At 38.8% G+C, this 16,753-nt stretch overlaps 1 protein-coding gene across 8 annotated transcripts in view; it reads left to right on the top strand.

Annotated features, from left to right (window-relative positions):
* The window catches only part of lmnl3 (lamin L3), a 124,368-nt gene that overhangs the window by 1,241 nt on the left and 106,374 nt on the right, over positions 1-16,753 (top strand). The gene's annotated exons all lie outside the window — the stretch shown is intronic.

A 16,753-nucleotide genomic window follows, 5' to 3' on the forward strand; every position in this document is an offset into this window, starting at 1 on the left:
TAATATCCAAATCAGACAACACATTAAGCCTGCCCAATGCTAAATGGGAATCAGACTTATCCATTGCTCCCAATGTCGCTTTCTGGACACAAATCTGTAAAAATATCTACTTCATGACAAAAAACGCCAATTTACAACTTATACAGTATAAAGTACTTCATAGAGTCCACCTAACTAGACATAAATTATTTAAAATGGGTTTTACCTCAGAAACATGCTCACATTGCACACAAAACACTCCGGACAGCTATTTGGCATTGCACCTCAGTTAAAAAATTCTGGGAAAAAGTCACTGACTCACTATCCAACCTTGTGGGTTGTCACATCCCGCTGTCTCCCTCTCTCTGTATATTAGGTGACATATCCATAATCAATTTAAACAGTACAAACAGTCAGTTACTCCTAGTGGCTTTAACTATCGCCAAGAAAACTATCCTCATGAACTGGAAATCAAGGAACTCCATACACATTTCAACTTGGAAAAATTTACTAATAGAGTACATCTCCATGGAAAACTTGACTACCTCCACTCAAAATAATACTACAGAATTACACCCTTCTTGGTCATATCTCTTTAACTTCCAACAGTCATGAATCCACTGACCTTCTTTGTCTGAAGCCATCCTCAATGATATACCATCAATAATCACACATGATTGAGGGGAGGGGGTCAGGAAGAGGTGGCAACACAGACTAATATAAATAAAATGCCTATAAAATTATATTTAAATTTCTCTTTCGCTGCTTCCGGACCCTGGTTGGTTATGGCATACCGGTCCCGGCCATGTGCAGTTCTGATTAGTTGTGGGGGGGGTGTGATGTGGGGCGGGGGGGCTTGGGTTTTCACCCTCCAGCCTGTACTTCTGCCTGGGATTTCTTGTCTCCGGCTGGCACACCACTTGTCTCGCTGTTTTAATGCTTCACATATTAGATGAGGTGCACACACACATTCATTTGGAACATAAAACAAGGTTTAAAGCAAAGAAGGAAAAAAAAAAAAAAAAAAAAGTACACATATAGGGTAAGTGAGGCGTGGGTATGGCGGCCTGGGCTTTGCACCGGGCTGGTTCCATGCTACACGCCATTTTTTTTAAAATGCATTATACACTAGTCGACATAAACATATTATGAGTATAACAATGAAAGTAGCCATAAAAAAATAAAATAAAAAAAATACAAAGACAGGGTAAGCGTGGCATGTGTGACGGCTGGGGATGGGTATGGTTTTTGGGACCCTAGGCCCCGCTGCACCTCACCTTGATAGCCCGTTGCAATATGATGCTGGCGGGGGTCTATCGTGTGCCATGGCCATGAGGGGTATCAGAGGCAGCTTTATAACACCTTACTATTAATGGCTGTATCAATATTACCGTTATTAATAATATTACTATTATTATTATCATTACTATTACAACCTCTACTATTATCACTACTATTAATGGCTGTATCAATATTACCATTATTATTAGGGGCCAAGCACCGAAGGTGCGAAGGCACCTATTGAAACCGTTCCCGTTCTTATTATTAGGGGCCAAGCACCGAAGGTGCGAAGGCACCTATTGAAACCGTTCCCGTTCCTATTATTATTATTAGGGGCCAAGCACCGAAGGTGCGAAGGCACCTATTGAAACCGTTCCCGTTCTTATTATTATTATTCATCTTCTTCTTCTTCTTCTTCTTCTTCTTCTTCCGCCACGAAGTCTATGGCAGCCCATAGAACCGTATGGTAAAAAGTTGTGAAATTTGGCACACTAATAGAGGACAGTCTGAAATATCACCGTAGCAAATTTGGAGTCTCAAACTCAATCCCTCTAGCGCCACCATCAGTCCAAAATTTGACTCATGTTTATGCTAATAACTTTTGAACCATAAGGGCTAGAAACAAAATTCTTTTTTCCTCTGATTCCTTGGCTCAAGACGATTCCATTGCACCCTATGACGTCATTTTCCGTCATAAATTTTCCCGCCATTTTGAATTTTCCGAAAAACCTACTTTTACAAACTCGTCCTAGACGGTTCATCCGATTTGCACGAAAATTGAACCAGATCATCTTCAGACCATGCTGACAAAAAATCTTGCAAATCAAGTTGATTCGTCAAATCATTTGCGATAAACGCGCAAACAAATTTTACGTAGCGGTTGCAAAAACACTCTTAAGGCAATATCTCCGCAACGCTTTATCGTATTCAAACCAAACTTGGTACATGTCATCACAAGCATGACTTGAGGCAACATACAGCGTTTCGGCGCAGCGCCACCTACTGGTCCGGAGATACGAAAAATTGCAATTTTTGCTTATAACTTCTGAACTGTTTGTCCAAAAATCATAAAAGTGGTCTCGTTACATTCAGGACGGCATGCCGAGTCGTCTGATATTCAATTTTACCATATCGGCCATTTTGGCTGTCGGCCATTTTGAATTTTGTCAAAAAATGCTATATTTTACAAATGCATTAGTATATTGTTACTAAACTCGGTATGTGACCTCCTTGCTATGCCCTGAAGGTACTCAAAAAGTTTTAGGGCAGTGCCACCTTGTGGTCAAAAGATATAACAAACTTGACAAAAATGCTAATAACTTTTGATTAAATTAGCCTAGTATACTGAAACTGGTCATAATAGAGTCATTGGCTCATGCCGATTCAATTGCAACCTATGATGTCATTTTCGGTCATGATAATTTCCCCGCCATTTTTAATTTTCCAAAAAACCTACTTTTACGAACTCGTCCTAGACGGTTTGTCCGATTTGCACGAAAATTGAACCAGATCATCTTCAGACCATGCTGACAAAAAATCTTGCAAATCAAGTTGATTTGTCAAATCTTTTTCGATAAACGCGCACACAAATTTTGCGTAGCGGTTGCAAAAACACTCATAAGCCTCTATCTCCACAACGCTTTATCGTATTCAAACCAATCTTGGTATATGTCATCACAAGCATGACCTGAAGCAACATGCAGCGTTTCGGGGCAGCGCCACCTACTGGTCCGGAGATACAAAAAATGGCTATTTTTGCTTATAACTTTTGAACTGTTTGTCCAAAAATCATGTCTTCCGCACCATGCTTTGAAGGTACTCAAAACGTTTTGGGGCAGTGCCACCTTGTGGTCAGAGGTTATAACAAAATTTACAAACATGCTAATAACTTTTGATTAAATTAGCCTAGTTTAATGAAACTGGTCATAATACAATCATTGGCTCATGCCGAGAACAGAGATACTAATTTTTCCATATTTGGTCAAACATCCTGTCCTCAATGTTCTTATTTGATCAAAACCTACTTTTTCAAACTCATCCTAGACCGTTTGTCCAATTTCCACCAAAATCGAATCGTATCATCTTCAGACTGTGTCAACAAAAAGTAAGGGATTTTGCATCAATAGATGAAACCGTTTTTGTAAACCGCAGCGACGAAGTTGAGCCATTATAACAAAATTACTCTTGAGGCTGTATCTCTGCAATGCTTTGACATATTGGCATCAAACTTTGCATGTGTCATTGTTCCCTTATTCTGACCACACCACATCAATTTCGTATCTGTGCCACCTATTGGTCAAAAGTGATAAACCATTAACTTACATTATCAGTGACTCAATATATGATATTTCAGCCATTTTGCCTAATCTTCGCAAACTGTATAATTGTTAATTGTTGCAGTTGGTCTGACACTCTCAGACTACAATGCATTTTCAGCCTTTTGCCTAAAATAATCTTAAAACGTGATTAATTGCTCATTGCTCCAGTTGATCTGACACTGCCAGCCATTTTGGCATGTCTTGTCTTCTTCTTTGCGCTTGGCCCCGGTATTGCTGCTTGCAGCTATATTTATTAGGGGCCAAGCACCGAAGGTGCGAAGGCACCTATTGAAACCGTTCCCGTTCCTATTATTATTATTAGGGGCCAAGCACCGAAGGTGCGAAGGCACCTATTGAAACCGTTCCCGTTCCTATTATTATTATTATTCATCTTCTTCTTCTTCTTCTTCCGCCACGAAGTCTATGGCAGCCCATAGAACCGTATGGTAAAAAGTTGTGAAATTTGGCACACTAATAGAGGACAGTCTGCAATGTCACCGTAGCAAATTTGGAGTCTCAAACTCAATCCCTCTAGCGCCACCATCAGTCCAAAATTTGACTCATGTTTATGCTAATAACTTTTGAACCATAAGGGCTAGAAACAAAATTCTTTTTTCCCCTGATTCCTTGGCTCAAGACGATTCGATTGCACCCTATGACGTCATTTTCCGTCATAAAAATTTTCCCGCCATTTTTAATTTTCCGAAAAACCTACTTTTACGAACTCGTCCTAGACGGTTCATCCGATTTGCACGAAAATTGAACCAGATCATCTTCAGACCATGCTGACAAAAAATCTTGCAAATCAAGTTGATTCGTCAAATCATTTGCGATAAACGCGCAAACAAATTTTACGTAGCGGTTGCAAAAACACTCTTAAGGCAATATCTTCACAACGCTTTATCGTATTCAAACCAAACTTGGTACATGTCATCACAAGCATGACTTGAGGCAACATACAGCGTTTCGGCGCAGCGCCACCTACTGGTCCGGAGATACGAAAAATTGCTATTTTTGCTTATAACTTCTGAACTGTTTGTCCAAAAATCATAAAAGTGGTCTCGTTACATTCAGGACGGCATGCCGAGTCGTCTGATATTCAATTTTACCATATCGGCCATTTTGGCTGTCGGCCATTTTGAATTTTGTCAAAAAATGCTATATTTTACAAATGCATTAGTATATTGTTACTAAACTCGGTATGTGACTTCCTTGCTATGCCCTGAAGGTACTCAAAAAGTTTTAGGGCAGTGCCACCTTGTGGTCAAAAGATATAACAAACTTGACAAAAATGCTAATAACTTTTGAATAAATTAGCCTAGTATATTGAAACTGGTCATAATAGAGTCATTGGCTCATGCCGATTCAATTGCAACCTATGATGTCATTTTCGGTCATGATAATTTCCCCGCCATTTTTAATTTTCCAAAAAACCTACTTTTACGAACTCGTCCTAGACGGTTTGTCCGATTTGCACGAAAATTGAACCAGATCATCTTCAGACCATGGTGACAAAAAATCTTGCAAATCAAGTTGATTTGTCAAATCGTTTTCGATAAACGCGCACACAAATTTTGCGTAGCGGTTGCAAAAACACTCATAAGCCTATATCTCCACAACGCTTTATCGTATTCAAACCAATCTTGGTATATGTCATCACAAGCATGACCTGAAGCAACATGCAGCGTTTCGGCGCAGCGCCACCTACTGGTCCGGAGATACAAAAAATGGCTATTTTTGCTTATAACTTTTGAACTGTTTGTCCAAAAATCATGTCTTCCGCACCATGCTTTGAAGGTACTCAAAATGTTTTGGGGCAGTGCCACCTTGTGGTCAGAGGTTATAACAAAATTTACAAACATGCTAATAACTTTTGATTAAATTAGCCTAGTTTAATGAAACTGGTCATAATACAGTCATTGGCTCATGCCGAGAACAGAGATACTAATTTTTCCATATTTGGTCAAAAATCCTGTCCTCAATGTTCTTATTTGATCAAAACCTACTTTTTCAAACTCATCCTAGACCGTTTGTCCAATTTCCACCAAAATCGAATCGTATCATCTTCAGACTGTGTCAACAAAAAGTTAGGGATTTTGCATCAATAGATGAAACCGTTTTTGTAAACCGCAGCGACGAAGTTGAGCCATTATGCCAAAATGACTCTTGAGGCTGTATCTCTGCAATGCTTTGACATATTGGCATCAAACTTTGCATGTGTCATTGTTCGCTTATTCTGACCACACCACATCAATTTCGTATCTGTGCCACCTATTGGTCAAAAGTGATAAACCATTAACTTATATTATCAGTGACTCAATATATGATATTTCAGCCAATTTGCCTAATCTTCTTAAACTGTATAATTGTTAATTGTTGCAGTTGGTCTGACACTCTCAGACTAAAATGCATTTTTCAGCCTTTTGCCTAAAATCATATTAAAATGTGATTAATTGCTCATTGCTGCAGTTGATCTGACACTGCCAGCCATTTTGGCATGTCTTGTCTTCTTCTTTGCGCTTGGCCCCGGTATTGCTGCTTGCAGCTATATTTATTCATCTTCTTCTTCTTCCGCCACGAAGTCTATGGCAGCCCATAGAACCGTATGGTAAAAAGTTGAGAAATTTGGCACACTAATAGAGGACAGTCTGAAATGTCACCGTAGCAAATTTGGAGTCTCAAACTCAATCCCTCTAGCGCCACCATCAGTCCAAAATTTGACTCATGTTTATGCTAATAACTTTTGAACCATAAGGGCTAGAAACAAAATTCGTTTTTCCTCTGATTCGTTGGCTCAAGACAATTCGATTGCACCATATGACGTCATTTTCCGTCATAAAAATTTTCCCGCCATTTTGAATTTTCCGAAAAACCTACTTTTACGAACTCGTCCTAGACGGTTCATCCGATTTGCACGAAAATTGAACCAGATCATCTTCAGACCATGCTGACAAAAAATCTTGCAAATCAAGTTGATTCGTCAAATCATTTGCGATAAACGCGCAAACAAATTTTACGTAGCGGTTGCAAAAACACACTTAAGGCAATATCTCCGCAACGCTTTATCGTATTCAAACCAAACTTGGTACATGTCATCACAAGCATGACTTGAGGCAACATACAGCGTTTCGGCGCAGCGCCACCTACTGGTCCGGAGATACGAAAAATTGCTATTTTTGCTTATAACTTCTGAACCGTTTGTCCAAAAATCATAAAAGTGGTCTCGTTACATTCAGGGCGGCATGCCGAGTCGTCTGATATTCAATTTTACCATATCGGCCATTTTGGCTGTCGGCCATTTTGAATTTTGTCAAAAAATGCTATATTTTACAAATGCATTAGTATATTGTTACTAAACTCGGTATGTGACTTCCATGCTATGCCCTGAAGGTACTCAAAAAGTTTTAGGGCAGTGCCACCTTGTGGTCAAAAGATATAACAAACTTGACAAAAATGCTAATAACTTTTGATTAAATTAGCCTAGTATATTGAAACTGGTCATAATAGAGTCATTGGCTCATGCCGATTCAATTGCAACCTATGATGTCATTTTCGGTCATGATAATTTCCCCGCCATTTTTAATTTTCCAAAAAACCTACTTTTGCGAACTCGTCCTAGACGGTTTGTCCGATTTGCACAGAAATTGAACCATATCATCTTCAGACCATGCTGACAAAAAATCTTGCAAATCAAGTTGATTTGTCAAATCGTTTTCGATAAACGCGCACACAAATTTTGCGTAGCGGTTGCAAAAACACTCATAAGCCTATATCTCCACACCGCTTTATCGTATTCAAACCAATCTTGGTATATGTCATCACAAGCATGACCTGAAGCAACATGCAGCGTTTCGGGCAAGCGCCACCTACTGGTCCGGAGATACAAAAAATGGCTATTTTTGCTTATAACTTTTGAACTGTTTGTCCAAAAATCATGTCTTCCGCACCATGCTTTGAAGGTACTCAAAACGTTTTGGGGCAGTGCCACCTTGTGGTCAGAGGTTATAACAAAATTTACAAACATGCTAATAACTTTTGATTAAATTAGCCTAGTATAATGAAACTGGTCATAATCCAGTCATCGGCTCATGCCGAGAACAGAGATACTAATTTTTCCATATTTGGTCAAACATCCTGTCCTCAATGTTCTTATTTGATCAAAACCTACTTTTTCAAACTCATCCTAGACCGTTTGTCCAATTTCCACCAAAATCGAATCGTATCATCTTCAGACTGTGTCAACAAAAAGTTAGGGATTTTGCATCAATAGATGAAACCGTTTTTGTAAACCGCAGCGACAAAGTTGAGCCATTATGCCAAAATTACTCTTGAGGCTGTATCTCTGCAATGCTTTGACATATTGGCATCAAACTTTGCATGTGTCATTGTTCCCTTATTCTGACCACACCACATCAATTTCGTATCTGTGCCACCTATTGGTCAAAAGTGATAAACCATTAACTTACATTATCAGTGACTCAATATATGATATTTCAGCCATTTTGCCTAATCTTCTTAAACTGTATAATTGTTAATTGTTGCAGTTGGTCTGACACTCTCAGACTACAATGCATTTTCAGCCTTTTGCTTCAAATCATCTTAAAACGTGATTAATTGCTCATTGCTCCAGTTGATCTGACACTGCCAGCCATTTTGCTATGTCTTGTCTTCTTCTTTGCGCTTGGCCCCGGTATTGCTGCTTGCAGCTATATTTATTATTCATCTTCTTCTTCTTCTTCTTCCGCCGCGAAGTCTATGGCAGCCCATAGAACCGTATGGTAAAAAGTTGTGAAATTTGGCACACTAATAGAGGACAGTCTGAAATGTCACCGTAGCAAATTTGGAGTCTCAAACTCAATCCCTCTAGCGCCACCATCAGTCCAAAATTTGACTCATGTTTATGCTAATAACTTTTGAACCATAAGGGCTAGAAACAAAATTCTTTTTTCCTCTGATTCCTTGGCTCAAGACGATTCGATTGCAACCTATGACGTCATTTTCCGTCATAAAAATTTTCCCGCCATTTTGAATTTTCCGAAAAACCTACTTTTACGAACTCGTCCTAGACGGTTCATCCGATTTGCACGAAAATTGAACCAGATCATCTTCAGACCATGCTGACAAAAAATCTTGCAAATCAAGTTGATTCGTCAAATCATTTGCGATAAACGCGCAAACAAATTTTACGTAGCGGTTGCAAAAGCACTCTTAAGGCAATATCTCCGCAACGCTTTATCGTATTCAAACCAAACTTGGTACATGTCATCACAAGCATGACTTGAGGCAACATGTAGTGTTTCGGCGCAGCGCCACCTACTGGTCCGGAGATACAAAAAATGGCTGTTTTTGCTTATAACTTTTGAACCGTTTGTCCAAAAATCATAAAAGTGGTCTCGTTACATTCAAGACGGCATGCCGAGTTGTCTGATATTCAATTTTACCATATCAGCCATTTTGGCTGTCGGCCATTTTGAATTATGTGCTAAAATGCTATATTTTACAAATGCATTAGTGTATTGTTACTAAACTCGGTATGTGACGTCCACTCCATGCCCTGAAGGTACTCAAAAAGTTTTGGGGCAGTGCCACCTTGTGGTCAAAAGTTATAACAAACTTGACAAAAATGCTAATAACTTTTGATTTAATTAGCTTAGTTTAATGAAACTGGTCATAATACATTCATTGGCTCATGCCGATTCAATTGCACCCTATGACGTCATTTTCGGTCATGACAATTTCCCCGCCATATTTAATTTTCCAAAAAACCTACTTTTGCGAACTCGTCCTAGACGGTTTGTCCGATTTGCACGAAAATTGAACCAGATCATCTTCAGACCATGCTGACAAAAAATCTTGCAATTCAAGTTGATTCGTCAAATCGTTTTTGATAAACGTGCACACAAATTTTACGTAGCGGTTCCAAAAACACTCATAAGGCTATATCTCCGCAACGCTTTATCGTGTTCAATCCAAACTTGGTACATGTCATCACAAGCATGACTTGAGGCAACTTGCAGCGTTTCGGCGCAGCGCCACCTACTGGTCCGGAGATACAAAAAATGGCTATTTTTGCTTATATCTTTTGAACCGTTTGTCCAAAAATCATAAAAGTTGTCTCGTTAGATTCAGGACGGTATTCAGAGTTGTCTGATATTCAATTTTACCATATCAGCCATTTTGGCTCTCGGCCATTTTGAATTATTTGCTAAAATACTATATTTTACAAACGCATTAGTCTATCGTTACGAAACTTGGTATGGGTCTTCCGCACCATGCTTTGAAGGTACTCAAAAAGTTTTGGGGTAGTGCCACCTTGTGGTCAAAGGTTATAACAAAATTTACAAAAATGCTAATAACTTTTGATTAAATTAGCCTAGTTTAATGAAACGGGTCAAAATACATTTATTGGCTCATGCCAAGAATATAGATACTAATTTTGCCATATTTGGTCAAACATACTGTCCTCAATGTTCTTATTTGATCAAAATCTACTTTTTCAAACTCATCCTAGACCGTTTATCCAATTTCCACCAAAATCGAATCGTATCATCTTCTGACTGTGTCAACAAAAAGTTAGGGATTTTGCATCAATAGATGAAACCGTTTTTGTAAACCGCAGCGACGAAGTTGAGCCATTATGCCAAAATGACTCTTGAGGCTGTATCTCTGCAATGCTTTGACATATTGGCATCAAACTTTGCATGTGTCATTGTTCCCTTATTCTGACCACACCACATCAATTTTGTAACTGTGCCACCTATTGGTCAAAAGTGATAAACCATTAACTTATATTATCAGTGACTCTATATATGATATTTCAGCCATTTTGCCTAATCTTCTTAAACTGTATAATTGTTAATTGTTGCAGTTGGTCTGACACTCTCAGACTACAATGCATTTTTCAGCCTTTTGCCTAAAATCATCTTAAAACGTGATTAATTGCTCATTGCTCCAGTTGATCTGACACAGCCAGCCATTTTGGCATGTCTTGTCTTTTTCTTTGCGCTTGGCCCCGGTATTGCTGCTTGCAGCTATATTTATTATTAGGGGCCAAGCACCGAAGGTGCGAAGGCACCTATTGAAACCGTTCCCGTTCTTATTATTATTATTCATCTTCTTCTTCTTCTTCCGCCACGAAGTCTATGGCAGCCCATAGAACCGTATGGTAAAAAGTTGTGAAATTTGGCACACTAATAGAGGACAGTCTGAAATGTCACCGTAGCAAATTTGGAGTCTCAAACTCAATCCCTCTAGCGCCACCATCAGTCCAAATTTTGACTCATGTTTATGCTAATAACTTTTGAACCATAAGGGCTAGAAACAAAATTCTTTTTTCCTCTGATTCCTTGGCTCAAGGCGATTCGATTGCACCCTATGACGTCATTTTCCGTCATAAAAATTTTCCCGCCATTTTTAATTTTCCGAAAAACCTACTTTTACGAACTCGTCCTAGACGGTTCATCCGATTTGCACGAAAATTGATCCAGATCATCTTCAGACCATGCTGACAAAAAATCTTGCAAATCAAGTTGATTCGTCAAATCATTTGCGATAAACGCGCAAACAAATTTTACGTAGCGGTTGCAAAAACACTCTTAAGGCAATATCTCCGCAACGCTTTATCGTATTTAAACCAAACTTGGTACATGTCATCACAAGCATGACTTGAGGCAACATACAGCGTTTCGGCGCAGCGCCACCTACTGGTCCGGAGATACGAAAAATTAATATTTTTGCTTATAACTTCTGAACTGTTTGTCCAAAAATCATAAAAGTGGTCTCGTTACATTCAGGACGGCATGCCGAGTCGTTTGATATTCAATTTTACCATATCGGCCATTTTGGCTGTCGGCCATTTTGAATTTTGTCAAAAAATGCTATATTTTACAAATGCATTAGTGTATTGTTACTAAACTCGGTATGTGACTTCCATGCTATGCCCTGAAGGTACTCAAAAAGTTTTAGGGCAGTGCCACCTTGTGGTCAAAAGATATAACAAACTTGACAAAAATGCTAATAACTTTTGATTAAATTAGCCTAGTATATTGAAACTGGTCATAATAGAGTCATTGGCTCATGCCGATTCAATTGCAACCTATGATGTCATTTTCGGTCATGATAATTTCCCCGCCATTTTTAATTTTCCAAAAAACCTACTTTTGCGAACTCGTCCTAGACGGTTTGTCCGATTTGCACAGAAATTGAACCATATCATCTTCAGACCATGCTGACAAAAAATCTTGCAAATCAAGTTGATTTGTCAAATCGTTTTCGAAAAACGCGCACACAAATTTTGCGTAGCGGTTGCAAAAACACTCATAAGCCTATATCTCCACAACGCTTTATCGTATTCAAACCAATCTTGGTACATGTCATCACAAGCATGACCTGAGGCAACATGCAGCGTTTCGGCGCAGCGCCACCTACTGGTCCGGAGATACAAAAAATGGCTATTTTTGCTTATAACTTCTGAACTGTTTGTCCAAAATTCATGTCTTCCGCACCATGCTTTGAAGGTACTCAAAACGTTTTTGGGCAGTGCCACCTTGTGGTCAGAGGTTATAACAAAATTTACAAACATGCTAATAACTTTTGATTAAATTAGCCTAGTTTAATGAAACTGGTCATAATACAGTCATTGGCTCATGCCGAGAACATAGATACTAATTTTGCCATATTTGGTCAAACATCCTGTCCTCAATGTTCTTATTTGATCAAAACCTACTTTTTCAAACTCATCCTAGACCGTTTGTCCAATTTCCACCAAAATCGAATCGTATCATCTTCAGACTGTGTCAACAAAAAGTTAGGAATTTTGCATCAATAGATGAAACCGTTTTTGTAAACCGCAGTGACGAAGTTGAGCCATGATGCCAAAATTACTCTTGAGGCTGTATCTCTGCAATGCTTTGACATATTGGCATCAAACTTTGCATGTGTCATTGTTCTCTTATTCTGACCACACCACATACATTTCGTAACTGTGCCACCTATTGGTCAAAAGTGATAAACCATTAACTTATATTATCAGTGACTCTATATATGATATTTCAGCCATTTTTCCTAATCTTCTTAAACTGTATAATTGTTCATTGCTGCAGCTGGTCTGACACTCTCAGACTACAATGCATTTTCAGCCTTTTGCCTAAAATCATATTAAAACATGATTAATTTCTCATTGCTGCAGTTGATCTGACACTGCCAGCCATTTTGGCATGTCTTGTCTTCTTCTTTGCGCTTGGCCCCGGTATTGCTGCTTGCAGCTATATTTCATCTTCTTCTTCTTCTTCCGCCACGAAGTCAATGGCAGCCCATAGAACCGTATGGTAAAAAGTTGTGAAATTTGGCACACTAATAGAGGACAGTCTGAAATGTCACCGTAGCAAATTTGGAGTCTCAAACTCAATCCCTCTAGCGCCACCATCAGTCCCAAATTTTACTCATGTTTATGCTAATAACTTTTGAACCATAAGGGCTAGAAACAAAATTCTTTTTTCCTCTGATTCCTTGGCTCAAGACGATTCCATTGCACCCTATGACGTCATTTTCCGTCATAAAAATTTTCCCGCCATTTTGAATTTTCCGAAAAACCTACTTTTACGAACTCGTCCTAGACGGTTCATCCGATTTGCACGAAAATTGAACCAGATCATCTTCAGACCATGCTGACAAAAAATCTTGCAAATCAAGTTGATTCGTCAAATCATTTGCGATAAACGCGCAAACAAATTTTACGTAGTGGTTGCAAAAACACTCTTAAGGCAATATCTCCGCAACGCTTTATCGTATTCAAACCAATCTTGGTATATGTCATCACAAGCATGACCTGAAGCAACATGCAGCGTTTCGGCGCAGCGCCACCTACTGGTCCGGAGATACAAAAAATGGCTATTTTTGCGTATAACTTTTGAACTGTTTGTCCAAAAATCATGTCTTCCGCACCATGCTTTGAAGGTACTCAAAACGTTTTGGGGCAGTGCCACCTTGTGGTCAGAGGTTATAACAAAATTTACAAACATGCTAATAACTTTTGATTAAATTAGCCTAGTTTAATGAAACTGGTCATAATACAGTCATTGGCTCATGCCGAGAACAGAGATACTAATTTTTCCATATTTGGTCAAACATCCTGTCCTCAATGTTCTTATTTGATCAAAACCTACTTTTTCAAACTCATCCTAGACCGTTTGTCCAATTTCCACCAAAATCGAATCGTATCATCTTCAGACTGTGTCAACAAAAAGTTATGGATTTTGCATCAATAGATGAAACCATTTTTGTAAACCGCAGTGACGAAGTTGAGCCATTATGCCAAAATGACTCTTGAGGCTGTATCTCTGCAATGCTTTGACATATTGGCATCAAACTTTGCATGTGTCATTGTTCCCTTATTCTGACCACACCACATACATTTCGTAACTGGTCAAAGTATTGGTCAAAAGTGATAAACCATTAACTTACATTATCAGTGACTCAATATATGATATTTCAGCCATTTTGCCTAATCTTGTTAAACTGTATAATTGTTAATTGTTGCAGTTGGTCTGACACTCTCAGACTACAATGCATTTTCAGCCTTTTGCTTAAAATCATCTTAAAACGTGATTAATTGCTCATTGCTCCAGTTGATCTGACACTGCCAGCCATTTTGGCATGTCTTGTCTTCTTCTTTGCGCTTGGCCCCGGTATTGCTGCTTGCAGCTATATTTATTATTAGGGGCCAAGCACCGAAGGTGCGAAGGCACCTATTGAAACCGTTCCCGTTCTTATTATTATTATTAGGGGCCAAGCACCGAAGGTGCGAAGGCACCTATTGAAACCGTTCCCGTTCTTATTATTATTATTCATCTTCTTCTTCTTCTTCTTCTTCTTCTTCTTCTTCTTCCGCCACGAAGTCTATGGCAGCCCATAGAACCGTATGGTAAAAAGTTGTGAAATTTGGCACACTAATAGAGGACAGTCTGAAATGTCACCGTAGCAAATTTGGAGTCTCAAACTCAATCCCTCTAGCGCCACCATCAGTCCAAAATTTGACTCATGTTTATGCTAATAACTTTTGAACCATAAGGGCTAGAAACAAAATTCTTTTTTCCTCTGATTCCTTGGCTCAAGACGATTCCATTGCACCCTATGACGTCATTTTCCGTCATAAAAATTTTCCCGCCATTTTGAATTTTCCGAAAAACCTACTTTTACGAACTCGTCCTAGACGGTTCATCCGATTTGCACGAAAATTGAACCAGATCATCTTCAGACCATGCTGACAAAAAATCTTGCAAATCAAGTTGATTCGTCAAATCATTTGCGATAAACGCGCAAACAAATTTTACGTAGCGGTTGCAAAAACACTCTTAAGGCAATATCTCCGCAACGCTTTATCGTATTCAAACCAAACTTGGTACATGTCATCACAAGCATGACATGAGGCAACATACAGCGTTTCGGCGCAGCGCCACCTACTGGTCCGGAGATACGAAAAATTGCAATTTTTGCTTATAACTTCTGAACTGTTTGTCCAAAAATCATAAAAGTGGTCTCGTTACATTCAGGACGGCATGCCGAGTCGTCTGATATTCAATTTTACCATATCGGCCATTTTGACTGTCGGCCATTTTGAATTTTGTCAAAAAATGCTATATTTTACAAATGCATTAGTATATTGTTACTAAACTCGGTATGTGACTTCCTTGCTATGCCCTGAAGGTACTCAAAAAGTTTTAGGGCAGTGCCACCTTGTGGTCAAAAGATATAACAAACTTGACAAAAAGGCTAATAACTTTTGATTAAATTAGCCTAGTATATTGAAACTGGTCATAATAGAGTCATTGGCTCATGCCGATTCAATTGCAACCTATGATGTCATTTTCGGTCATGATAATTTCCCCGCCATTTTTAATTAACCGAAAAACCTACTTTTGCGAACTCGTCCTAGACGGTTCATCCGATTTGCAAGAAAATTGAACCAGATCATCTTCAGACCATGCTGACAAAAAATCTTGCAAATCAAGTTGATTCGTCAAATCATTTGCGATAAACTCGCAAACAAATTTTACGTAGCGGTTGCAAAAGCACTCTTAAGGCAATATCTCCGCAACGCTTTATCGTATTCAAACCAATCTTGGTACATGTCATCACAAGCATGACTTGAGGCAACATGCAGTGTTTCGGCGCAGCGCCACCTACTGGTCCGGAGGTACAAAAAATGGCTGTTTTTGCTTATAACTTTTGAACCGTTTGTCCAAAAATCATAAAAGTTGTCTCGTTAGATTCAGGACGGCATGCCGAGTCGTCTGATATTCAATTTTACCATATCGGCCATTTTGGCTGTCGGCCATTTTGAATTTTGTCAAAAAATGCTATATTTTACAAATGCATTAGTATATTGTTACTAAACTCGGTATGTGACTTCCTTGCTATGCCCTGAAGGTACTCAAAAAGTTTTAGGGCAGTGCCACCTTGTGGTCAAAAGATATAACAAACTTGACAAAAATGCTAATAACTTTTGAATAAATTAGCTTAGTTAAATGAAACTGGTCATAATACATTCATTGGCTCATGCCGATTTAATTGCAACCTATGAAGTCATTTTCGGTCATGATAATTTCCCCGCCATTTTTAATTTTCCAAAAAACCTACTTTTACGAACTCGTCCTAGACGGTTTGTCCGATTTGCACGAAAATTGAACCAGATCATCTTCAGACCATGCTGACAAAAAATCTTGCAAATCAAGTTGATTTGTCAAATCGTTTTCGATAAACGCGCACACAAATTTTGCGTAGCGGTTGCAAAAACACTCATAAGCCTATATCTCCACAACGCTTTATCGTATTCAAACCAATCTTGGTATATGTCATCACAAGCATGACCTGAATCAACATGCAGCGTTTCGGCGCAGCGCCACCTACTGGTCCGGAGATACAAAAAATGGCTATTTTTGCTTATAACTTTTGAACTGTTTGTCCAAAAATCATGTCTTCTGCACCATGCTTTGAAGGTACTCAAAATGTTTTGGGGCAGTGCCACCTTGTGGTCAGAGGTTATAACAAAATTTACAAACATGCTAATAACTTTTGATTAAATTAGCCTAGTTTAATGAAACTGGTCATAATACAATCATTGGCTCATGCCGAGAACAGAGATACTAATTTTTCCATATTTGGTCAAACATCCTGTC

Source organism: Gobio gobio (assembly GCF_949357685.1).
Source record: "Gobio gobio genome assembly, chromosome: 21".
Lineage (NCBI taxonomy): Eukaryota > Metazoa > Chordata > Actinopteri > Cypriniformes > Gobionidae > Gobio > Gobio gobio.